This window comes from Bubalus kerabau, chromosome 8 (genome assembly GCF_029407905.1).
Source record: "Bubalus kerabau isolate K-KA32 ecotype Philippines breed swamp buffalo chromosome 8, PCC_UOA_SB_1v2, whole genome shotgun sequence".
Lineage (NCBI taxonomy): Eukaryota > Metazoa > Chordata > Mammalia > Artiodactyla > Bovidae > Bubalus > Bubalus kerabau.
Window position 1 is genome coordinate 92,742,501 of NC_073631.1, and position 27,218 is coordinate 92,769,718.

Below are 27,218 nucleotides of genomic sequence, written 5' to 3' on the forward strand. Positions count from 1 at the left end.
TCCCCATCTATTTGCCCGAAGTGATGGGACCAGATGCCATGATCTTAGTTTCCTGAATGTTGAGTTTTAAGACAACTTTTTAATTCTCCCCTTTCACTTTCATCAAGAGGCTCTTTAGTTCTTCTTCATTTATTCAGCCCAGCGTTTCTCATGAAGTACTCTGCATACAAGTTAAATAAGCACAGTGACAATATATAGTCTTGAGGTACTTCTTTCCCTGTTTGGAATCAGTCTTTTGTTCCATGTCCAGTTCTAACTGTTGCTTCCTGATCTGTATACAGATTTCTCAATAGGCAGGTCAGGTGGTCTGATATTCCCATCTCTTTCAGAATTTCCCAGTTTGTTGTGATCCACACAGTCAAAGGCTTTGGCATAGTCAACAAAGCAGAAGAAGTAGATGTTTTTCTGGAACTCTCTTGGTTTTTTGATGATCCAACGGATGCTGGCAATTTGATCTCTGGTTCCTCTGCCTTTTCTAAATCCAGCTTGAACATCTGGAAGTTCACAGTTCACGTGCTGTTGAAGCCTGGCTTGGATAATTTTGAGCATTTCTTTGCTAGTGTGTGAGATGAGTGCCATTGTGCAGTAGTTTGATCATTCTTTGGCATTGCCTTTCTTAGGATTGGGATGAAAACTGACCTTTTCCAGTCCTGTGGCCACTGCTGAGTTTTCCAAATTTGCTGGCGTATTGAATGCAGCACTTTCACAGCATCATCTTTTAGGATTTGAAATAGCTCAAGTGGAATTCTGTCACCTCCACTAGCTTTGTTGGTAGTGATGCTTCCTAGACCCACTTGACTTCGCATTCCAGGATGTCTGGCTCTAGGTGAGTGATCATACCATGGTGATTATCTGGGTCATGAAGATCTTCTTTGTATAGTTTTTCTGTGTGTTCTTTCCACCTCTTTTTAGTATTCTCTGCTTCTCTTAGGTCCATACCATTTCTGTCCTTTATTGAGCCCATCTTTGCATGAAATGTTCCCTTGGTATCTCTAATTTTCTTGGATTGATCTCTAGTCATTCCCATTCTGTTGTTTTCCTCTATTTCTTTGCATTGATCACTGAGGAAGGCTTTCTTATCTCTCCTTGCTATTCTTTGGAACTCTGCATTCAAATGGGTATATCTTTCCTTTTCTCCTTTGCCTTTCACTTCTCTTCTTTTCACAGCTATTTGTAAAGCCTCCTCAGGCAACCATTTTGCCTCTTTGCATTTCTTTTCCTTGGGGATGGTCTTGATCCCTGCCTCCTGTACAATGTCATGAATGTCAGTCCATAGTTCTTCAGGCACTCTGTCTATCAGATCTAATCCCTTGAATCTATTTCTCACTTCCACTATATAATCGTAAGGGATTTGATTTAGGTCATACCTAAATCGTCTAGTGGTTTTGCCTACTTTCTTCAATTTAAGCCTGAATTTGGCAATAAGGAGTTCATGATCAGAACCACAGTTAGCTCCTGGTCTTAGTTTTGCTTACTATATAAAGCTTCTCCATTTTTTTCTGCAAAGAATATAATCAGTCTCATTTTGGTATTGACCACCGGGTGATGTCCATGTGTAGAGTATTTATACCACAACAATTAGCAAACACTACAATCTGCCATAGATTTTATCATTTTTTGATTGTCTAGACTTAAATTGATGAAGAAAATGTTAATAATGGAGACAAAATAGAAATTGTGTTATAGTTGTAGCTTTTAGGGAATTCCACAGAAAAAGTGCACAACTATTCTTTCATTACTTAAAAACTAGTAAGCTGATTCACCAAAGTGGCTCATGTCATTAATGAATGGGTGAAGTTTGTGTTGTTTCACTTTCATTTTAATTGGTCACATAAGTGGAAATATCAGTCACCATTCATGTCGGAAATATGCTCTTTCAACAGTTGCAATCATGGATTGGTTATGGTGTCAGATTTCCTTAGAAAAATCAAAGAACTCTATTAGAATCTCTTGGCTCTCTAGAATTTATAATAAAATTTGTAAATATTTGCCGAACATTCTTTATGTCAGAGAAATTTACAGTGAATATATTTGTGTGTATCTGTGTGTATACTGTTTTTTACAGAGAGATGTTAATTAAAGATTCCTTATTATTACCATACAATAGCCCTTACTCTTGCCAGTGATGGAAAGCAGATTCTTCTTGGTCTCTCTCTGTCTCTACAGCTCTCACATTGGCTAGGAAGGCTCATCTTTGGCTTTCTTTTCCTACCTAGACCACTGTTGTTTTCTAGTTACTTCAGTAGCTTCTGCACTCATCTTCCTTTTTACTTTAGTTTCCATTCTCCACACAGCAGCCAACCTGTCATGTAACTTCTCTTGTTGAAATATTTTAAGGGCTTGTCATTATATCAAAGCCAGAAATATTTACCATGGACTTTCCAAAGCCTGCCTGATCTCTTCATAGTCAGCTTTCTCTACCACTTTCCCTCTTATTCACTATGCTTTGGGAACACTGGTGCTTGTGTTGGTGGAATACAAGAGCCCTTTCCATTCTCAGGTCCTTCCTGCTCCTTCTGCCTGCACTGCTCTGCTTCCAGCTTTCTGGAGCAACTCATTGGTATCCTTCAGACATCTCAAGTATTATTGGTTCAAATTCTCTATCACCTCATTCACTTTGTTTCTTTCATAGAATTTTAATAACGCATACAACATATCCATATTTATTTACTTGCTTTATTGTCTATATCCCTCAAGAGGATGTAAATTCGATGAGTGCAGACATGTTATCCTTTTTTGTTTGCTTGTTTTTGTTGTCTTTGTTTTTGCTGTTTTTTGCTATAATCCTTTCTACTAACTATGAAAAAGTGAGTACTGTTTTTCTTTTTTGCAAGAAAGGCAAGACAAGGCTCAGCAAGTAGAAGGAAGGGAAGAAGGTAAGTCTAGGCAAAAGAAAATAATTGGTAATCCTGTTAGCTCTACTATTATCCTTACAGACCAATTTCAGTAAATCAGGTATTTCCTTTTATTGAATCCTGCTGAGCACTGTAAATTTTTTTGTTTTTTTGCCCACAAATAAGTTTTATTGGATTACAGTCATGCCCCATTATTTTACTCTTTTTGTCTATGGCAGCTTTTGTGTTAATTACTGAACATTTGGAGTCAAAATATACCTCCATCCTAAATGGTAATATTCTGAACATCAATAAGTAATCTGCCTTTATTTATTTAGAGGCAAAATGATCTATAGAGGAAAAGAATCTCAGAACAGAGGATGAACCTTCTTCACTTTTTAATGTGAAAGCACAAATTTAAATAATCACACTAAATAATCACCAATAGAGCTTTGAAAAATTCCTTTTACAGATATACACAATATATGACTATTAAAGTAAATATTAGAGGATTAATATAAGTGGAGGATGCCATTCCCAGAATGAGGTAGGGTATGCTTTTAGGATGAAGTTGGGGAACCGGGACACTTGGTAACTAGATGAGTAATAAATTCCAGAAAGTTAGTAACCATTATCCTCCATAAAAGTGATTGAACAGTTAAATTTGTTTTCCATTTTATGCTCTGTTAATCTGTCTTAGTTATTTTTAAAATATGTAATACTGAGAAAACCTTTGGGCAAAGAGAAATGTATATTTTCTTATTCCACACTAGTACTTTTCCAACCAGTCCCTTTCCCTCTAAATATGGATCTATGCCCAGAGTTGAAGGCAGATATATGCACCATCATTCACTTGTTTGCTACCGTCATTCACTTATTTTGTCCTTTGCCTGGGCAGCATAATCTGTTCAATTTTATTGTAACTAATAATTCTGGCATCCCAGATCACATCCTTTTTCTATATAGAGTGACTTGTATGTGTGAGGGAGATCATAGTGGTGAGTCCTTCTTGAGACATTTAAGGATGATTTTTACTTAAATCTCTTTGAAGTACTTCATACCTATGCATAGAAAATCAGACACACCCAGTATGACTTGAATGAGAAGTAATTTTTGAAAAAAAAATTATCTAAATTTCTTGTGAATATTGGAATTTGGGAAGCTAGTTTAGTGAATCACGATTATAAATTTCATATCTCCCTTGGCTTCTATATACATCTCCATATTATCTTCATTAAATAGTGACTCAATGAAAACCAAAAATATTTCTAATCTTTATTGTATCTAAGTATTAAAATGCTAAATACATCTTCTCCCCTCTTAGCAAACTTTTTAGGAAGATATTCAACCTGTAGAGAAGATAGAAAACAGAAGAGCAGTGGGTCTCTGGATTTTAATGACCTTTCTCCTTTTTAAGAAATTTTGGCTGCGATCCAAAAGTCTACAAGTAATAAATGCTGGAGAGGGTGTGGAGAAAAGGGAACCCTCTTACACTGTTGGTGGGAATGCAAACTAGTACAGCCACTATGGAGAACAGTGTGGAGATTCCTTAAAAAACTGGAAATAGAACTGCCTTATGATCCAGCAATCCCACTGCTGGGCATACACACTGAGGAAACCAGAAGGGAAAGAGACACGTGTACCCCAATGTTCATCGCAGCACTGTTTATAATAGCCAGGACATGGAAGCAACCTAGATGTCCATCAGCAGATGAATGGATAAGAAAGCAATGGTACATATACACAATGGAGTATTACTCAGCCATTAAAAAGAATACATTTGAATCAGTTCTAATGAGGTGGATGAAACTGGAGCCTATTATACAGAGTGAAGTAAGCCAGAAAGAAAAACACCAATACAGTATACTAACGCATATATATGGAATTTAGAAAGATGGTAACAATAACCCTGTATACGAGACAGCAAAAGAGACACTGATGTATAGAACAGTCTTATGGACTCTGTGGGAGAGGGAGAGGGTGGGAAGATTTGGGAGAATGGCATTGAAACATGTAAAATATCATGTATGAAACGAGTCACCAGTCCAGGTTCGATGCACTATACTGGATGCTTGGGGCTGGTGCACTGGGACGACCCAGAGGGATGGTATGGGGAGGGAGGAGGGAGGAGGGTTCAGGATGGGGAACACATGTATACCTGTGGTGGATTCATTTTGATATTTGGCAAAACTAATACAATTTTGTAAAGTTTAAAAATAAAATAAAATTAAAAAAAAAAGAAATTTTGGTGCTAGTTGAAGACATTTACCATACCTTATAAATTTCTAAAGAAAAATCATTCATGGGAAGAGAATAGAATCAATGTGATTTCATGATTGGAATATTTTTTAATATATCTGAATTCTAGAGTCATGTTCTTATTGTAGAAAGCAGTTAATTATCTGGTATGATTTACCTAGCTAGTTGAATAAGAATTTATCATTAAGAAGGTAACTCCATGTCACAGTATTTTAATCAGTACTATATTTCAGTTTGTTGATATACAGAGTTAATTGATATTATTTCCAATCTGTTACATCGTGATAATCAGGTGAAGTTATCAGAGCACTGATTCAGGAATCAAAAGATCTCATGCTGGCACAAACTGCTGGTGTTACTTTAAGCAAATCAAATCACCTTTCTGTGGCTCAATTTTTCTAATAGACAAAATAAAAGATATAATGGATATAATGACCTCTGAAGAGATTTACTTTTACCTTTAAATATGTAATATTGCATTCATCTCTTGCTACTCTCATAGAATAGCCTTTAACTCATGAGATAAATAATTATTTAGGGTAGGTATTGTGATGTTAGCACTTAACTCTGAAATAACTCAGGAAAAATGTGTCTGTGTGTGTATGTGTATCCATCCATCCATGCATCTGTCTAGAGACAAAAATAGAGACAAAAGTATCAGAGAAAGGAGTAAAAACAAATGAGATAAAATGTTAACAACTGATGAATGTTAAGTGCAGAGAATACAAATGTATAATATTCTTGCAACTTTAAAAAATAATTTGTAACTTGTCAAGAGAGAAGGTATGAGCAAAAATAAACATTTCTATGACAAAGGCAAGAAGCAATAGCAAAATGGTACAAGATGAAAGTATTTTGTTTGAGGATTAGTGCCAAATATTCCTCAACACATTGTTCTGCTAAAACTTGGGAAGATATGCATCTTTTTGCCTCTGAGATCAAGTCCGTTTGATGAGTCTTTCTACCCTCTGGCTAGTCATATATATGGTGAGAAAGAGGGCTAAGCATGATAACAGGGCCTGATGGTGACATGTCCTGCCTTGACCACTGGCCTTATATTGATAGGAGTGGTAATTGAGGCAGAGCATATGCACTTTCCCTTTAAATAATTAATGGCTTCCGTTGTAAACTGGCCTGATTAATATTCTATAATCAATTAGCACTATCACCTCTTTCAGAAGAGTGAGGAAGGAGATAGGAATAAGGGAGCAGAGACCGTCCTCTTCTCTGCATGGAGTCAGGACATGTAACTACCTATATCTTAGTGCCATAGAAAATATAATAAAGTTTGATGGATATGCAGTATATTTGAATGCAATTAAAATAGTTACTTAACTTAAAAACATCTGGAACTTTATGCTTTCCATTCCAGCCTGTTAGTTTATACTTTTAGTATAAAGTCAATTTTAAGTTTATATTTTTATCTTGAGCCATTCAGTTCAGTTCAGTCTCTCAGTCATGTCTGACTCTTTGCGACCCCATGGCAGCATGCCAGGCCTCCCTGTCCATCACCACCTCCTGGAGTTTACTCAGACTCATGTCCATTGAGTTGGTGATGCCATCCAACCATCTCATCCTCTGTCATCCCCTTCTCCTCCTGCCCCAATCCCTCCCAGCATCAGGAGCTTTTCAAATGAGTCAGTTATTTGCATCAGGTGGCCAAACTCAGGTGGGGTTTCAGCTTCAGCATCGATCCTTCCAATGAATATTCAGGACTGATTTCCTTTAAGATTGACTGGTTAGATCTCCTTGCAGTTCAAGGGACTCTTAAGAGTCTTCCCCAACACCATAGTTCAAAAACGTCAATTCTTTGGCACTAAGCTTTCTTTATAGTCCAACTCTCACATCCATACATGACTACTGGAAAAACCATAGCTTTGACTAGATGGACCTTTGTTGGTAAAGTAATGTCTCTGCTTTTTATATGCTGTCTAGGTTGGTCATAACTTTAATTCCAAGGAGCAAACATCTTTTAATTTCATGGCTGCAGTCACCATCTGCAGTGATTTTAGAACCCCCCAAAATAAAGTCTTTCACTGTTTCCATTGTTTCCCCATTTGTTTGCCATGAAGTGATGGGACCAGATGCCATGATCTTAGTTTTCTGAATGTTCAGTTTTAAGACAACTTTTTCACTCTCCTCTTTCACTTTCATAGAGAGGCTCTTTAGTTCTTCTTCACTTTCTGCCATAAGTGTGGTATCATCTGCATATCTGAGGTTACTGATATTTCTCCTGGCAATCTTGATTCCAGCTTTTGCTTCATCCAGCCTTTCATTTTGCATGATATACTTGGCATATAAGTTAAATAAGCAGGGTGACAATATACAGCTTTGACGTACTCCTTCCCTGTTTGGAACCAGTCTGTTGTTCCATGTCCAGTTCTAACTGTTGTTTTTTGACCTGCATACAGATTTCTCAGGAGGCAGGTCAGGTGGTCTGGTATTCCCATCTATTTAAGAGTTTTCCACTCTAATAATTCTCCTATTAGATGTCCCTTTTGCTTTTATAATCACCTCTAGCATCTCAATATTTTAAATTACAGTTTATTTATGAAATATATTTCTTGGTGGTTCTGAAGATTTCTGTTCTTCTGCCTTTGTAAATTTTTGGTGAAGGACTGTTTTAGTCTCTGGTTAAAGCTGTTTAACCTATGTTAAACGTAGGTTTAAGCTATGGTTTTTCCAGTAATCACAAACGGATGTGAGAGATGGACCATAAAGAAGGCTGAGTGCCAAATAATTTATGCTTTCAAACTGTGGCGCTGAAGAAGACTCTTGAGATTCCCTTGGACTGCAAGGAGATCCAACCAGTCAATCCTAAAGGAAATCAGTCCTGAATATTCATTGGAAGGACTGATGCTGAAGCTGAAGCTCCAATACTTTGGCCACCCGATGTGAAGCACCTACTCATTGGAAAAAGCCTGATGCGAAAGATTGAAGGCAGGAGGAGAAGGGGCAACAGAAAATGAGATAATTGGATGACATCACTGACTCAATGGACATGAGTTTGAGTAAACTCCAGGCGATAATGAAGGACAGGGAAGCCTGATGTGCTGCAGTCCATGGGGTTGCAAAGAGTTGGACATGACTGAGCAACTGAACAACACATAGCATGTTGAAATGTTTTGTTTTGTTTGTAATCCAAATAGTTGCCTTAGTTTAATAATTCAAGAACTGAAAGATAAATAAATTATATCATAGCCAGTACTAGGTCAGGTATTGATTAAAAATATGACTTTTTTGTTCTTAGTATGTTGAGAGGATTATTTCAGTCAAAATCTAAAGAGAGCAACAAAGTAAAAATGATGGCATGGTTCTTTTAAAATGCTGGAACAAAATCCGAACATTGGAAGTTTCAACTTTAGGAAAATAAGAATATTCAGGGATAACCATCAAAATGTATATGCTAATAACCAGAGGTTTGAGTAAGCTCCAGGAGTTGGTGATGGACAGGAAAGCCTGGCGTGCTGCAGTCTGTGAGGTCACAAAGAGTCAGACACAACTGAGCGACTGAACTAAATAACAATTAATGTTGAGAGGCACAGTTACAGAATCAAAAGACTAAGTTGTTTTGAATGTAGGTTGGGAAAGACTAACTAGGATTCAGAATTTTATGTGTGTAGACAAGATTACCAAAATTGTTGATAGGCTCTTCAGAGTTGGCAGGGATGGAGAATGACTGGATTGGGCTTCCTTAGCTAGAACTAGTCTTAATATGGGGACCAGTCTAGGATGGCCTCTGAAATTTCTGAACCAGAAAACTCATAATGACCAAGATAAACAACGGCCCAGGAAAACAGCATCTTCCAGCACATCATCTTGTTTGACCCTGTACCTAACCAGTTACATTTGTGAGCGCTAGCTCAGCTTTGCACACAAAGACTCAAAGATGTTAAGAGACTTCCAAATTTATACAATAAAAGGGTTTCAGGCCCCAAATTCAGGCCCACAGCTTCTTAGCTCAAGTTCAGAGCTCTTCCTACTACATCATGGGGGAGAATTACCACCCCCAGGTATTTCACAGCATCTGTTTTTCATTGTTTCTTAGCCAGAATACCAAATTTACTCAGAATAATTCACTCAGTAATAATGTTGTTTAATATTGATTCTTTCTTTGTAGCTCTTCAACTTTCATTTGAAGGTCATCATATTAAGATACTATCTTTGACTATACTGACTTTTTAATAGTATTATGTACGTTTCCTTCCAAGCCAGTCCTCTGAGGCACTGCTTACCATGTATGAAGGGAAAAGAAATTAAGAGGTGGTGGTCAAATAGTTTAGTGTGTTTAGGAAACAGTCCTGGAAACTCTCTCTTCCCCTTTCCCTCTCATTCATATTCCCAGTACTTTAATTCTGGTCTGGCGTTTAATTAAACCAATGTGTGAGACCCTCTTGTGCATCACTCCACATCCTCTTAGATGCATCTCTTACAGCAGCCAGTGTTAGTAGAGCCCAGTTCCTTGCAGATGTTTCTCAGCCTCATACAGGGGCAATTTGATCATGTTTCACTTTGAACGAAGGCTTCCTCTAGCTTCATATTCCATGCATTTTTGAGGACACAGCTTGAAATTATAGAAAGTATCTTATGGATGCTCATGGTTGGACAGCTGGAGTTGGAGAGTCAATATCTATGGGGGCAGAAGTTAATGGATAAACACTCCTCAATTGTCGTCTGGGCTTCAAGTTCCAATATGCATTTCATAAACCTTTTCAGAATGTCCTGCAAGATCAAAAACTGTCATTCCAGCTTGATCGGTAATGAAATAATGCATCTTTTAATTTGCTTTCCTTGTTTTCCTGTTAAACTCTCCTTGCCCCCAATTTCCTGAGATCACTTTAATTGCCTTGCAAGTCTTTGTCTATGGCTCTGCCTTTGAGGGAACTAAGCTAATGAAGCAAACATGTGGAAGTGTAGTTCAGTTTTTTTTAAACATAGTGCAGTATTTCAACTGTTCTACTGAATAGAAACCCAAAGAACTGGGAGACTGCGACTAGTAATGAACCTTTAATGAGCCCTGGCACTCATTAGATGTGGAATTCCAAGAAGAGCTGGCTGAAGTTTCTGCCCAGTAGGATCATAAGTTGGCATATTTCCTGGTCCAGCATTAAACATCTAGTGAGGAATAAAATGTGGATCAGAACTCTGTATTCCCTCCTGTCCCCGAGGCACCTGCTCCCTCCCTTGTCCCAAGCCTCCTAAGATTGAATTGTCTGACACTGGATTTAATGGAAAACTCTGCTCTTGGAACCACTTCTCAGAGCTAAAAGCAAAGCTAGTAATGAGCCCCGGGTGGTATGTCCATTTGCTATTCTGCTTCACAAGTTAACTGTGGTCAGATAATTTATCTTGTGCTTGCATGATGCATTTTTTTAAAACATGGTTTTATTCTACAATCAAATTCTAAATTTATTTTTTTCTATATATTTTTCTGTGGTATATTTCAATGGGAAATGCCTTACTTTTCCTATAAAGAATCCTAGTAGCATTCAAAACTTCCATTCTAATGACCAAAATAATGTTCAGTTTCATTATAAGAAGCAATTACAGTATGTGCAATAAGGGATAATGCTCAATTAATTTTGCAGACTCACTTTAATGTTTACCTTTAAATGATGATTGTTCCCAGTGTTCAAATTGCTAGGAAAATATTGAGCAGCAAATATTTAAAATAGTATCTTTAAAAGTCTCATTTCCTGTTATTCAAATCTGTACTGTTAATGAGTGTAAATGTGTTTTAAAAAAAAAAACAACAGTTAACTGCAAATGGAGAAGTGCATTATCAAACTAGTGTCTAATGGACCAGATGACATAGCTTAAAAATATTTTAATATTAAAGGCTTTTCCTTTTGTTCAGATGGACTTGTGTGATATGTTAAGGCTTATTGCAGAGTAAAATTTCTGATAAATCTATTTTTCATCTTTTATGAGAACTAAAGCACCTTTCAGATAGACTCTGATATACACAACATTTCTAGTTGCAAACTATTTTATAAGATGGCCTTCAAATGAGAGAAATTTGCTAACCAATTTATTGATAGCTGAATGACATTTTTAATGTCATAAACTTTAAAAATATGTTTCTCTGAAAATATGTGCATACTTAAATTGCATGTAGATTTATTTATTGTCATTAAGGAAAAAGAGTAAATTGAAATATTTTAATATCTAAGATTATATTATAATTTTTTTTTTTTGCACACTGCATTTGTACAATCTGTCTTAGGCTAAGTCAGCGCTTTATTATCTTATCACTTTTTGACTCACAGAGTCTTACTTATCCTAAATACTTTTGACTTTCAAAATAAAACTAGTTTTTGAATTTTGTTTATGTATTTTCTTAATAGTGCTTCTTAGTGTTCATGTTAATTATCTTTTGATCATTTTCTGTTAAGACTCTTATACACAAGATAGATTTTAAGCTTGAGGGTTATATAATATTAATCTATATGATATTTAAATTCATTTAAAAAATTTATTTATTTTAATTGGAGGCTAATTAGTTTACAATATTGTGGTGTTTTTTTGCCATACATTCACATGAATCAGCCATGGGTATATATGTGTTCCCCATCCTGAACCCTCCTCTCACCTCCCTCCCCATCCCATCCCTCAAGGTCATCCCAGTGTACCAGCCCTGAGCACCCTGTCTCATGCATCGAACCTGGACTGGCAATCTATTTCACATATGATAATATACATGTTTCAATGCTATTTTCTCAAATCATCCCACCCTCACCTTCTCCCACAGAGTCCAAAATTCTGCTCTTTACATCTGTGTCTCTTTTGCTGTCTCGCATATAAGGTCATCGTTACCATCTTTCTAAATTCCATATATATGTGTTAATATACTAATCTATACAGTATTTAAATTTTTATGCAAATTCTTTCTCTCAATTTTACTGAATACAACAGCCCTAGATTTCAACTTATTTTCCTAATATAATTTCAATGGCAGTAAATAATATGCTTATTATACTAAGCTCACATGTTCAGTTGTTGGAGATTTCTTTCCACACAACAAAGAGCTTTAACCAAAGGATATCAGCAACAGACAGAGATTGCATTATGTGATCTATTTAATTCATTGAGAAATCTAGAAAGTAATACTGACCAGAGGCGGTATGCTCATCAACTATTGCATTTATTCCTTTACATCGCCTCACCCCTGAAATTAGGCAGGGGCACTGTCAGTGGTAATGGTCAATGGGCTATGAACAGAAGTGAAGAGAGTCCTCCACAATTCCATACGGTATAACTCAAATAATGGAACTTCTGTTACTGGTGCACAGTTTTACTGTAGAGTTGCTTAGAGAGATGCCAAGTTTTGTATGAGGGAAATAAGCTTTTGTTGCTCTAAGCCGCTAACACTGGCGGTTGTACACTGGGCAGTTGCTAGTGCAGAACATCCAAGCCTATCCTGACAAATACTGTTAATGGAACCAAAGTTGTAGAACTTTTGAGTGTCAAAAGCCTGATGTATGGGATAGCATTGAACTTATATCAAAACTTAAAAAAAGTTGGTGATCTTTATAGTAGTAAAATATCTGGTAAATTACATACCTGCAGGGTTTAAGAAGGCGGATCATATACCTCAAAATAAAACAAAATGAAAACATCACCAACCAGTGGGATTCACAGTGATTAAAAAAATGAATGTGTGGCTTTTAGGGAAAGAGAGGTTGAAAAATTTAGACTTTTGAATAGTTTTAGATGATTGTGTTGGCAAGATATTACATGAAGGTGATGATTTCAGATAAAAGTTGGCTTGTTTCTAAGCAAAAATGCAGGAGAAGAAATATAATACACAAAATCTGGGCCTCTCAGGATTAGGAAAGTCCACTGTTTCTGGACTCCCAACAAGTAAAAATATGAAAATCCAGCAAGATCTTTAAACTGATTTAGTTGCTTCAGGGGAGAAAAAAATCAGACCAAGAATATGAAGACAGTAAATACTTTAAACTGAAAAAAATAACTTGAGGCAAAAATCTGATTGGAGTCTAGAAAATCATGTTGCCTCTAAACACATACAGAGGGATGGGGACAAGGGAGCAAAAATTATAGTGCATCTGAAACTTATGTTGGAAAGACTAAGATTGTACCTATGAACTAAGTGGAATCAAATATATAAGAAGCTAAGTTTTGGGGAGATATTGCATCTTACAGCAAAATGTTTAAGTCTAAGGCTCAATATTACTTTAAATCGTGCAAACCTTTTAGGTTAAGGAAATGAAATATCTCCTCAGCCATCAAGAGTGCATAGTACCCAAGTGTCCACTTCAGAAATGGACAGGAAGCATAAAGACAGACACTACCAATCGACCATTGATACCAACTACAAATGTTCTGTGGATCAAAGAACATTCATAGTTGGTATTAATGATCCTTTGGTAGTTATTCCTTCCATTGATAATAGTCAAAGACATGGAGTCCCTTACAGTACCTTCCCAGTGGGGTTGCAGATAGATATGTGGCAGACCTCCCTGTGTGTGTAGAAATATAATGGAACAAATAGAATAATTAGTGAGACTTACTGTCTCTCATAGTATTATGTTCTCAATTTCTTAATAAATCAAATAGACTGCATTCCTGCATGTCACCCATTCTTCCTTCTTCAAAAGGGTAGTGATTTTTACAGTCATTTCACACAAACTTTACATTATACTGGAATGTAGAAGGGACTTAAGTTATATTTTTAGTTCAGAGATACCTACACCAAACAAAGCCATGCCTTGACCTGATACAGACACTACTGCATGTCACTCAAAATAAGCCTTTGAACTGGATACACTGATGGAACTTTGTACTATCTCCCTTAAGGAGGTATTTCATGTGAAGAAATATTTGGAGGACAGACTAAGGTAGAGATATAATGGCCACTCAATAAACAATTCTTTTTCTTATTACTCATCTTCTTTGCAGTGAGAACCTTAGAAATAATGTTATTTATTTATTTTTGGTTAAAACAGCAATGCTTTACTTTTTTTTTCTTTTTTTTTAATTTTATTTTATTTATCTTTACAATATTATATTGGTTTTGCCATATATCAAAATGAATCTCACAGGTATACAGCTGAGAGCAGAAGTGATCTGTACCTCTGAGAAACTCATATGAGATATGATATGATATGATAAAGATATGATACTTTATTCTCCCCTCCCCCTGACCAAAAAGCTATAGGTTCAAATTCTTTATCAATCAACATTGCTAAATGGCTATATGGGAGGCAGTTACTGCCTAGGTCCACAGAAGGCACTGGGAGACAAGAAATAAAAGGGGACTCTTTGTTACTGAGCGTTATCAGGCTTTTCCTGACTGAAACATGGATGGATGATTGATTAGTCACCTTAAACTAATATAAGAATGGCAAAAATAAAATCTTTATACTGCATTTTAATGTTATTTATTCCTTAAAAAGCCTTAAAAATAAATACAAGATGTTTGGAAGTACATTTTATAGGATTGGAATACTTTTTGGAGTTGTGTTAATAGCTGCATTTAGTTTGCTCTAAATAAACTAATTCACGTAAGCATTTTAAATGGCCACTTGGTACACTGAGATTACAATGTGAGAAAGAATTCTTTTCAATGAACAAAATTTTTCCTTATAAAAACTGCATGCATTTATATAGCATTTAGTATACTGCAGACATTTTCAAGTCAAGTTTACATATAACCATTTAATCTTCACAGCTCTGTAAGTAGATACTAAGAACCTTCATTGTACATGTGATTCATTGAATGTACAAAGAGTGTAGATAATTTGCTCAAGCTCACACAACTAGTGAGGGGTGGACTTGGAACATTAAACTAGTCAGTTATAGTCCAGAATCCCTGGACTATAGTGGTTTTAACCACTGTGTACTATTGCCTCAAGTCGATATTAATGCTCGGCTAATTGAAGTAGGTTAGTAAAGTTCTTCAACACAGGTTAGTACACCTTTAAAAACCAATTATTTACAAATATACTTTAACAGACAAACCAAATGGTGATTTTTTTCACATTAAAAGTATATTTTTAAAGAGAAATTTTCTTTGATCATTTAAAATGTGATTTCGTTTTTAGAAATCTATGCCTGAGTTCAGAAACCCAGGTCCACCAGCTTACCTGTATGGAATATAGGGATACTATTTGTCATAGGAGGCTTCCCAGGTGGCTCAGTGGTAAAAATCCATCTGCCAATTCAGGAGATGCAGGAGACACAGGTCCAGTCTCTGGGGGTGGGAAGATTCCCTGGAGAAGGGAATGGCAAACTACTCCAGTAATCTTGCCTGGAAAATCCCATGGACAGAGGAGCATGGTGGGCTTAAGACCATGGGGCACAAAGAGTTGGACATGACTGAGCACACACACATATTTTTCATAGGGGATCAGTGGGCTATGGTCAACAGGGGCAAGGATGAAAAGTATTATCACTGGATATCTCCTGTCCCTTTTATTATGCTGAGAATAGGAGTGCAGTTGGTATATTTATGGCAAAGATGATAATTATTTGCAATGATTGGATTGTTTCGTTTTCATCTATAAATTATTCAGCTGCTTCTGTGATCAACAATTGTATTTAAAAATTGTGTTTTAAGGAGATTAGTTAGTTTATCACATTAATTCATTGTAGCTGTTTCTATTTATCTAATACCCTGAATTCATTCTTTAATGTTTTTGACACATGCACCCAAGAAAAATTAGAGAAAATGTAGCTTGAGAAAACATTCTAAAAAATTATTTGAGATAAGAGTTCCTTGAGTAAATCTTTTGTTTTAAACATAAATGTCAATTAACAAAGCTGATTATAATAATAATTATAAAAAGCACTGTCAAAGCAAAAATTGTTCCCAAGTTAAGCAAAGAAGACTTTCTTCAAGGCTATTGCAGTGGGTTAGAGAAGCACAGCTTAACGTAAGCTCCACTGAGTTTCGGTTCAGTTCAGTTCAGTTCAGTTCAGTCACTCAATTGTGTCCGACTCTTTGTGACCCCATGGACTGCAGCACACCAGGCCTCTCTGACCATCACCAACTCCCGGAGTTTACTCAAACTCATATCAAGCTCATATTGAGTCATTGAGGCCATCTAACCATCTCATCCTCTGTCAACCCCTTCTCTTTCCACCTTCAATCTTTCCTAGCATCAGAGTCTTTTCCAATGAGTCAACTATTTGCATAAGTTGGCCAAAGTATTGGAGTTTCAGTTTCAACATCAGTCTTTCCAATGAACACCCAGGACTGATCTCTTTAGGATGGACTGATTGGATCTCCTTGCAGTCCAAGGGACTCTCAAGAGTCTTCTCCAACACCACAGTTCAAAAGCATCAATTCTTTGGTGCTCAGCTTTCTTTATAGTCCAACTCTCACATACATACATGACTACTGGAAAAACCATAGCCTGGACTAGATGGACCTTTGTTGGCAAAGTAATGTCTCTGCTATTGAATACGTTGTCTAGGTTGTTCCTGGCTTTTCATCCAAGCAACAAGCATCTTTTAATTTCATGGCTACAGTCAATATCTGCAGTGATTTTGGAGCCCAAAAAAGTAAAGTCTGCCACTGTTTCCACTGGTTCCCCATCTAGTTGCCATGAAGTGATGAGACCGGATTCCATGATCTTAGTTTTATGAATGTTGAGTTTTAAGCCAGCTTTTTCACTCTCCTCTTTCATTTTTGTCAAGAGGCTTTTTCGTTCTTCACTTTCTGCCATAAGGGTGGTGTCATCTGCATATCTCAGGTCATTGATACTTCTCCTGGCAATCTTGATTCTAGCTTGTGCTTCATCCAGTCCAGCATTTCTCATGATGTACTCTGCATTTAAGTTAAATAAGCAGGGTGACAGTATACAGCCTTGACATACTCCTTTTGCTATTTGGAACCAGTCTGTTGCTCCATGTCCAGTTCTAACTGTTGCTTCCTGTCCTGTATACAGGTTTCTCAAGAGGCAGGTCTGGTGGTCTGGTATTCCCATCTCTTTAAGAATTTTCCATAGTTTGTTGTGATCCACATAGTCAAAAGCTTTGGCATAGTTAATAAAGCAGAAGTGGATGTTTTTATGGAACTCTCTTGCTTTTTCAATGATCGAGGACATGTTGGCAATTTGATCTCTGGTTCCTCTGCCTTTGCTAAAACCAGCTTGAACATCTGGAAGTTCATGGTTCATGTATTGCTGAAGCCTGGCTTGGAGAATTTTAAGCATTACTTTACTAGTGTGAGATAAGTGCAATTGTGCAGTAGTTTGAGCATTCTTTGGCATTGCCTTTCTTTGGGATTGAGATGAGAACTGACGTTTTCCAGTCATGTGGCTACTGCTGAGTTTTCCAAATTTGCTGGCATATTGAGTGCAGCACTTTCACAGCCTCATCTTTTAGGATTTGAAAAGCTCAACTGGAATTCCATCACCTCCACTAGCTTTGTTCATAGTGATGCTTCCTAAGGCCATTTGACTTCGCATTCCAGGAGTCTGGCTCTAGGTGAGTGATCACACCATGGTGATTATCTGGGTCTTGAAGATCTTTTTTGTACAGTTTTTCTGTGTATTCTTGCCACCTCTTCTTAATATGTTCTGATTCTGTCAGGTCCATACCATTTCTGTCCTTTATCGAGCCCATCTTTGTATGAAATGTTCCCTTGGTATCTCAAAGTTTATTGAAGAGATCTCTAATCTTTCCCATTCTATTGTTTTCCTCTATTTCTTTGCGCTGATCACTGAGGAAGGCTTTCTTATCTCTCCTTGCTATTTTTTGGAACTCTGCATTCAAATGGGTATATCTTACCTTTTCTCCTTTTCTTTTCACTTCTCTTCACAGCTATTTGTAGGCTTCCTCAGACAACCATTTTGCTTTTTTCCATTTCTTTTCCTGCAGATTATCTTGATCCCTGTCTCCTGTACAATGTCACTAACCTCTGTCCATGGTTCATTAGGCACTCTATCAGATCTAGCCTGTTAATTCTATTTCTCACTTCCACTATAATCGTGAGGGATTTGATTTAGGTCATACCTGAATGGTCTAGTGGTTTTCCCTACTTTAGGATCTGGTATTGAGGGGAGGGGAAACCCAGATGTCACGTGTATTTGTTTATTGGCATCTGAGTCAGAGAATCATTTGTATTTCCAAGAATAGGATCTATAAAGATCAATGAGTTAATGACTGTTAGCTTTTAACATATTCTTGTGGTGGAATGAAAGTTTCATAGAGGAGATGTGGATAGATAGAACGAAACGTAAGACTGTGTAAGGTAAACTTGATTCTGTCTTTTTCAAAGAGACAGTGCAAAGCTGAAATCATCATATGTTCTTCTGTACTCGTGTTGTGCACACTCAGAATGAAAGAATGTTTGCATTGTACTCTAGCATTCAATGCTATAAGAAATAGTTTCTTTGGGGATGACAGATAATGTAGAAGTCAGATATAGACTGGCACTTGTGTAATAGAACTTTTATTATATTGATATTTAAAATCTCTTTTTACTCACTGAATAGAAATAGCTAATATGCCTAAAATCTCCAAAATACTTAAACTATTATATGCTTTACAATGAAAATTTCATATAAAAATCCTACTTTCTTCCTAGGAAGCCTTTCTGATTTTTAGAATGATCCCAATTAAGTCTGTTTGGGCAGTGATCTTTCTAGGTTAGATTTAACAAACTACCTGCAATGTTAAAATATATCCCCCCATGCCAAAAGAACTGTATAGCTTCTTTGCCTGCCTTAAGAATAATTCTTACCATTTATAAAGAAAGATTGGGTGCTTTTGCCTAAGATCAGGATCAAAACAATAATGTCTGCACTCTCCATTTTTATTTGACATTGTACTAGAGGTTCTAGCCAGAAAAATTAGGAAAAAAAATTAAGAAAAAAGAAATAGCATCCAGATTGAAAAGGAAAGGGTAAAATTGTATTCACAGATGAAATGATCTTGAACACAGAAAATCCTAAGCAATCCACACCCTGCCAAGATACTGTTAAAAATAATATATGGGCTAATAAGCAAGTACTCTTGCCTGGCAAATCCCACGGACAGAGGACCCTGGTAGGCTGCAGTGCATGGGGTCACTAGGAGTTGGACACAACTGATCGACTTCAATTTCACTTTTCACTTTCATGCATTGGAGAAGGAAATGGCAACCCACTCCAGTGTTCCTGCCTGGAGAATCCCAGGGATGGGGGAGCCTGGTGAGCTGCTGTCTCTTGGGTCGCATGGAGTCAGACATGACTGCAGCGACTTAGCAGCAGCATCAGCAGCAGCAGCAGCAGCAGCAAAATACAAGATCAATGTAAAAATCAGCTTTATTTCTATAAGAGGCAATGAATATGAAATTAAGGAAATAATTCCATGTGCAAAAACTTTCTTAAAAACCTAGGAATAAATTTAATAAAAGTAGAAGCTGACAACATGCAAATGTGGTTCAAAGAAATTTAAAAAGTTCTAAATAAACAGAAACCCATACAATGTTCATAGATCAGAAGACAATATTATCAAAATGGAAAGAAAGTGACAGTGAAAGCCATTCAGTCATGTCTGACTCTTTCCAACCTCATGGACTATACAGTCCACGGAATTCTCCAGGCCTGAATACTGGAGTGGGTAGCCTTTCCTTTCTCCAGAGAATTTTCCCAACCCAGGGATTGAGCCCAGGTCTCCCACATTGCAGGCAGATTCTTTACTTGCTGAACTACCAGGGAAGCCCCTTATCAAGATGGAGTTCACCTTAATTTGATCTACTGATTGAACACGTTCCCTTCCAGAATTCTAACCTACTTCTTCCAGTAACTGATAAGTTGATGATCAGATTTGTATGGAAATGCAAATGATCCAGAATAGCCAAAGTAAACTTTAAAACTGGGTAAACTTTATAGCATGTTAATTATGTCTCAATAAAGAGTTTTTTTTTTTTGTTTTTTTTTTTTTAAAGATGAGCATATAGCTTTTGTTAACCATTTATTAGGCATTTTGATTTTTAGTACTTTTGAGTGACTTGACCAACTAAGTTAATTAAGCATGATATTTTTAAAAGATATATTAAGTGTGTGCTTGGAAATGGCAACCCACTCCAGTACTCTTGCCTGGAAAATCCCATGGATGGAGGAGCCTGGTGGGCTACAGTCCATGGGGTTGCAAAGAGTCAGACCCGACTGAGGGACTTCGCTTTTACTAGTAACATAGCAGTAAGAAAGAATATGGAACCAATTAATGATTAATAGTATTATTATTTTATTGTATTCATTATTTGGCTATTCTGGATCTTTGTGCACGGGCATGCTGCACTAGCTTTTCTCTAGTTGCAGAGAGCAGGGACAAGCCTCTTGTTGCAGTGCACAGGCTTCTCATTGCAGCGATTTCTCTTGTTGTGGAGCACAGACTGTAGGCACATGGGCTTCAGTAGCTGCGGCACATGGGCTCAGTAGCTGTAGCTTCCAGGATCTAGAGCACAGGCTCTATAGCTGTGGCACATGAGCTTAGTTGCTCTGTGGCATATGGGATCTTCTGGGATCAGAAGTTGAACCCATGTATTCTACATTGCCAGGTGGATTCTTTACCACTGAGCCACCAGGGAAGCCACCAAGAGTATTCTTTTAATTTCACTGTTTATTTTATTCCTTGTGCTTGCTGCTACTGCTGCTGCTAAGTCGCTTCAGTAGTGTCCAACTCTGTGCGACCCCATAGATAGTAGCCCACTAGGCTCCCCCATCCCTGGGATTCTCCAGGCAAGAACACTGGAGTGGGTTGCCATTTCCTTCTCCAATGTATGAAAGTGAAAAGTGAAAGGGAAGTCGCTCAGTTGTGTCCGACTCTTAGCGACCCCATGGACTGTAGCCCACCAGACTTCTCCATCCATGGGATTTTCCAGGCAAGAGTACTGGAGTGGGCTGCCATTGCCTTCTCCCATTCCTTGCGCTTAGAGGTGAACAAAGCAAAGGGCTTCTAACTAATCGTACCTATAGTTTGGAATTTTTTTAAATTTTAATTTTTTGAGTAGTTATAAACCCTACCTGAGTTAGTTGTAATAAAACATACAGTTGCATACAAGAAAAGGGATACCAGAAATCCATTTGATTATTAAAGTCTTTTGGGCAAAACTGGGACAAAGAACACATGATTGACAAGTTTAGGAAGAGATCAGAGGGATATGTGTCTGTCCATCACTCAATGTTGTATTATGTGGGGCATTTAAGTGAAATTAAGGAAAGATTATGTTCACAGCTTGATACCTAAACTGAGCAGTCATATTACTGGGGCTTGGCACTGTCAATGCAGAAAGTGATCTGAGTACTAATGTTTTAGGAATAAGGAAGATTTTGAGTTTTTGTCTGTCTTTCAGAAATCAGAGTTTCTTTGAGGTTTTTTAATGTTTTGGATTCCTTTTTTATCGTGATCACATGAGAATTTTTAAATAGAAGAGATGTCCAAACCCATGGGATTTTTTATTTCATCTTTTTAAAATTTTATATTAAAAAAATACACAATTATATTCTACAACCCTTCCTGTTTTCACTTTCGCAATGAACCTTCATTCTTGAATAAATGACTCTTCTCAAATGGAAAAGTTGTTTCTAAAGGACAGCTAGATAAACTTAACAAGTTATGCTTATTTTCCAGTTAATTCATGTTAAGTCTAATCCAGAATAAGTATTTGAGCTGATTGTCCAACTCATGTAAAAACATCAGTGAAAACAGCTGTCTAAATGAAATGAAGGGTAGTTCAAGTAAACTTACTAGACAAAATGATTATTTTAGTAGTCTTCAAGATTGTCTCATCACAGTGTATTGGTCACTGAGAAGCTGATTTACCATCAAATTTTAATTTCTATACCCTTTGTATTAGTAAAAGGATAAGCTTGAATATACCCTTTTCGGTATTTCATATATTCATATATGAGCAGATATCATTTTAAATGATGTGTTTTTATGATTGTTTGTCATCATTCTAGCAAAATTCAGATTTTGCTGTTAAAATAGTTCTCTGAATTCTTCCCTGAGGCAGAATTAATAGACTTGCAGTATTGAACTCATAAACGTTAATGCATACCCTTTAGAGGGTTAGCTCATCTTATAATAGGAACCCATTATGGAAAACACTTCTAACTACCTTCAATTGTCTCTTTTTTGTTAAGCAGAAGAATATAATTAAGTGCAATATTTAAAAGCGTAAATGTGCTGATTAGAGTACTTACTTGTTCTTTATTTTCATAAAGTAAAAAGACAAATTAAATAAAATAGTCTCACTTTTTGAAACATCAGCTTACATGTATACAGAGACACTGTAACTGTAATATATTTCTAATCCAGTTCTCAAAAAATTGAAAGAACTGGAAAACCAGACTAGCAGCAAAAGTTGTTATATAGTCATATGCATCATTGAAGTAGACATGTGAAATAAAAGGGAGATAAAGTGAGAATGTTAGATTTCTGAAGTATACCTGTTCTCTATATAATAAGCAACGATAATATAGAAATGTGCAGTGTTTATTTCTATAGCAAGTTAGGTTAATCTTCCAACTGATTATATGTAAGTATCATATATCATGACTGTGTACTTCAAGACCACATTGCGTGGTTTTAAAAACAATTGTGTTTAACAGCAGTCAGGCAGTGAATGGGTACAATAAAAAAAAATCAGGCTGAAAACAATCATCCACGTTTCTTTCCACTTTTTTTTTTCCCCTGATGAAATCAGTTTGTTTAGAAAAGAGAATTTGCTGGAAGATAATTTTGAATAAGATATAAGGAAGTGAGTTGTAGATGAAAGGTAGCTGGCAAAAGTACTTGTGTTTGTGAGGTGATTCTGGATTAGACTTATGGTCACTTTGTGGGTTTAAAGGAGGAGCTAGATGAATATGCTTTCAGGAAGATTATCAGCATGGTTTTTTAATAGTCATCAATAAACCTGCTAAGAAATAGTTTTCTCTTTGAAGAAACATGGATCTGAAAACATGTTTTCAGATCAAAACATGTTCACATGTATTTATCATTGTTTTCTGCTTACTCTGACTGTTCTCACTATTTTAGGAAGATAACAATTTAGTATATCTTTTAATGTTACTAATTACATCCTCAGTACTCCATGAAGCAGTGGTGCCCATTCTTTTGGGGTTTTGAATGTTACTGTAATTTCCCATTGATAGTCATATTTATAGCTTTTAAAATTATATCCTTTTTCTAAGTTGATCATTTGGATATATTAACATAGTAGATGTATATTCAAACACAGGGTTAACAGATCCCTGAGGGCTTTTGTTTGTATTCTTGAAAATCCTCATATTCTCAATAATTTGTATGTTTATGAATTGATTTTAGAGATGAACTAAAAATACACCATAAGCATTTTTTAGGATGTAGTGGTGACATCTTCAAGGAGATCACTGTTCCCACGGTCAGTGCCTGCAGTTGATGCAGTTGATGGAGTTCATGTACATGTCTGACAGTATGGTCTTGTGTACTAATGGTGATCAAGCTACTTCTGCCTCTGAATAAACAATTTATAGTAATGGAACCCAACGTGAATCCCCCAATATGATATTATTTTGGAGGGAGACTAACCAACTACTTGTGGCAAGTTAACTCCAAAATCACCTTCTGTACTTGAAAAACCAGTGGTTTATCCTTTCAAGGGTAGATACCTATTACAGTTACGGGTTCAGCTTTCCTGCCAGAGCACTGTCATTATCTGGAGGCATATGGAATACCTATTATATAGACCTGGAATGAAAACACAGTATCAGAGCAGGGGTCCCATTTCTGACTAGATCAGTTAACTATTTCAAATACTTAAAATAATTCATTCTGCTAGGAATTCTTTTTCCTCATTTTATACGTGATTCCAGAGAGTCTCTGAAGTCATTTAACCAGTTGAACTGGATTTTAATCAAAGTCTATTTTATAGCAAAGTTCATGATTTTTATGCAGTACCATTTATGAAGTTTTCTCATAGTTAGAAAACACACTCATGCTAATAAATTCTAATATAAAAACATATTCTTAAGCAGGTTGCAATATTCTGGAACTTCATTTGCCATTTTAATAGGCACACTCATAGTCCTACATCCTTTGGTTATTGAGACTTTATGGTTGGTCTACTTTCCAAATAATCTACAGAGATTCCTCTGAAAGAGTTCTTGCCTAGTTGTCCAAGTCTTGGTGTGTTTTCTGGGTGAAGAATGATTTATAGCATGACCTTTGAATAGTGCGAACCAAGTGAATGACATGTTTAGGAGTGAATAGTCCTAGCCCATAGCACTCAAGTGATGGGCAAGTTGAAACTAAGTCTCACAGGGTTCCACAGCTAGGAGAAAAGCACACAGAACATTTGAGGTTACATAGAAGTTTCTAGTACATGGTGGTTAATGAATGTATATGAACAGTTATGTAGCAGATGTCTAAGTAAATAAGTCTTGATGGTTAGAAGCTGCCATACAAGAGAATTTATCAAAATGAAGGTCACAGACACTGCAAAAAGTTTAAATGATTTAAAGTCTTTTTTATTTGTCTATGAACAGGATCATAATTATACAAAATGAAGTCTGATATTCTGGAATTCTTCTCAAGTATAGATAAAGCTTTATTCAATATCTGAAGGTTACACCCTGCTGACAGGTTATCAGAAATATGTTGTTTTGCTTGAAAAGTTAAATTTTATTGGTTATAAACAAGGTGAATATTCTCATTTTCCACAGTTCTTACTGACTGCTATTGTATTAAGTGGGACATGTTTCATTCATTCAGTAATATTCTGGAGCTGATCCAAGAATTCACTTGAGTTTGCTTTAGTTCAGTAAACTCTAGCATTTCAATATGATATTTTAGTTTCTCTGGTTTCTTTACTCTTCTATAGAAACAAATGTGTGCCATTAGACTAATACATTGTATAAGCAGAATTCCACTCTCTCTTAATTTATAGTGTTTTCAGTTAACACATCTTTGAACTGGGTAAGAAAATTGCAGTAACTGCTTAACATCCTCCCAACATGGCTCTAAAGACTTCGGTACATCTATTTAATGATATGTTTTTGAATTACATGAATATGGAAAATTCACAAAAAATAATGTTAAGCGGAACACAAAGTAGAATACAAAATTGAAGATAATAATTAGTTTATTTTCAGAAAATATAAACAAAATTATCACTAGTAAATATATTTAAATGTCAACACTGATTACATTATTTCTTCTGCAATTTTCTGATCATTTTTGAGAACTTGCTGGAATTAATAAAGATCATTTTGCATATACAAATACAAAAATATGTATTCCAGAAAAATATAAAATAGAGGGAATATCAGCAGAAGAATTCTTTAAAATAATAAGTCAGAATGAAAAAGTTAGACTTCTGGTTAATTAAACAGAGTAGAGATAAGCCATAACATGTATATTATTCCTTTGGCTGTTCCATTTGCAAAGAGTAAAGATTGTTTATGCCTGTTCTGGGGAATAGATCAACTAATGAGCTGTGAAGATTTCTTACTTATACAGAGCATGGCTTTGTGAAAACTTACTCTTCAGTGGCAACATTACTTCTGATTCTGTACCCTGCTTCATCAGGATGGCTAGAATGTAGGCAACAAGTAGTTTCTCTGTGATCTGGCAAGGGAGGAAAAGTAATTTCCCTCTTTTTTTCTAGTTTCTTGGCTCAGAAACCCCCTGAAAGAAAAAGACAGGTTAATAGGAGAAACATAGGGGAGACCCAGGAAAACAGAGTAACTCCCCAAAATGGACCAAGCTACTATGTTAAATACCAATTCTAGTTAAAGACAAAAGAGGATGTTGAGGTGAGAAGGTAGAGGAATAGACAATGACTTATTAAGTCAAAAAGAAATTGGAATATTATAATATCTCAGAAACAGCACGATTATCAGTATTTTCAGTGCTTCTCTGGTGGCTCAGTAGTAAAGAATCAGCCTCTGCCAGTGCAACAGACACAGGTTCAATCCCTGATCTGGGAAGATCCCAAATGCTAGGGAGCAGTTAAGCCCATGCATCACAACTACTGAGCCTGTGCTCTAGAGTCTGGGAGCCTCAACTATTAAGCCCATGTGGCACGACTACTGAAATCTGCCTGCCCTACAGCCCATGCTCCACAACAGCAGAAGCCATGACAATGAGAAGCCTGAGCACCACAGCTATAGAGTAGCCCACATTCTAGTAGCTGCAATCAGAGAAAACCCCATGTAGCAGTGAAGACCCAGTATAGCCCAAAGTAAATCAATACATAAAAATATAAAAAAGTTTTTTCTTTAAGCATATGTGGCATATATTATTGGAGAAGGAAATGGCAACCCACTCCAGTATTCTTTCCTGGATAATCCCAGGGACAGAGGAGCCTGGTGGGCTGCCATCTATGGGGTCACCCAGAGTCGCACACGACTGGTGTGACTTAGCAGCTGCAGCATATATTATAAAGCAAATAGAACCCTTATTATCTGATTCTTTAAAATATTTACACTTTTACTCTGAGATGCAAACAGAACAAAATTATTAATCTGATGACCAATTCATGCAAAGATGGGCACAATAAAGGATAGAAACGGTATGGACCTAACAGAAGCAGAAGATATTATAAAGAGGTGGAAAGAATACACAGAAGAACTATAAAAAAAAGATCTTTATGACCCAGATAACCACGATGGTGTGATCACTCACCTAGAGCCAGACCTCCTGGAGTGCAAAGTCAAGTGGGCCTTAGGAAGTGTTATACAAACAAAGCTAGTGGAGGTGATGGAATTCCAGCTGAGCTATTTCAAATCCTAAAAGATTATGCTGTGAAAGTGCTGCACTCAATATACCAGCAAATTTGGAAAACAGCAGTGGCCACGGGACAGGAAAATGTCAGTTTTCATTCCATTTCCAAAGAAGGCAATGCCAAAGAATGTTCAGACTACTGCATGATTGTACTTATTTTACATGCTAGCAAATTATTGCTCAAAATCTTTCAAGCCAGGCTTCAGCAGTATATGAATTGGGAATTTCCAGATGTACAACCTGGATTTAGAAAAGACAGAAGAACCATAGATAAAATTGCCAACATCTGTTCAATCAGAAAAAACAAGAGAATTCCAGAAAAATATCTACTTCTGCTTCATTGATGATAAAGTCTTTGACTGTGTAGATCACAACAAACTGTAGAAAACTCTTAAAGAGATG

The 27,218-nt window shown here is 36.5% G+C and overlaps 1 long non-coding RNA gene across 4 annotated transcripts in view; it reads left to right on the top strand.

Moving 5' to 3' along the window:
- Positions 1–27,218, top strand: part of LOC129658624 (uncharacterized) — a 90,117-nt gene that overhangs the window by 12,956 nt on the left and 49,943 nt on the right. For all 4 annotated transcript variants that reach the window (XR_008717455.1, XR_008717454.1, XR_008717453.1 and 1 more), the window contains exon 2: positions 621–826. This is a non-coding gene — a long non-coding RNA (uncharacterized LOC129658624). The remainder of the gene's footprint in view (positions 1–620; positions 827–27,218) is intronic.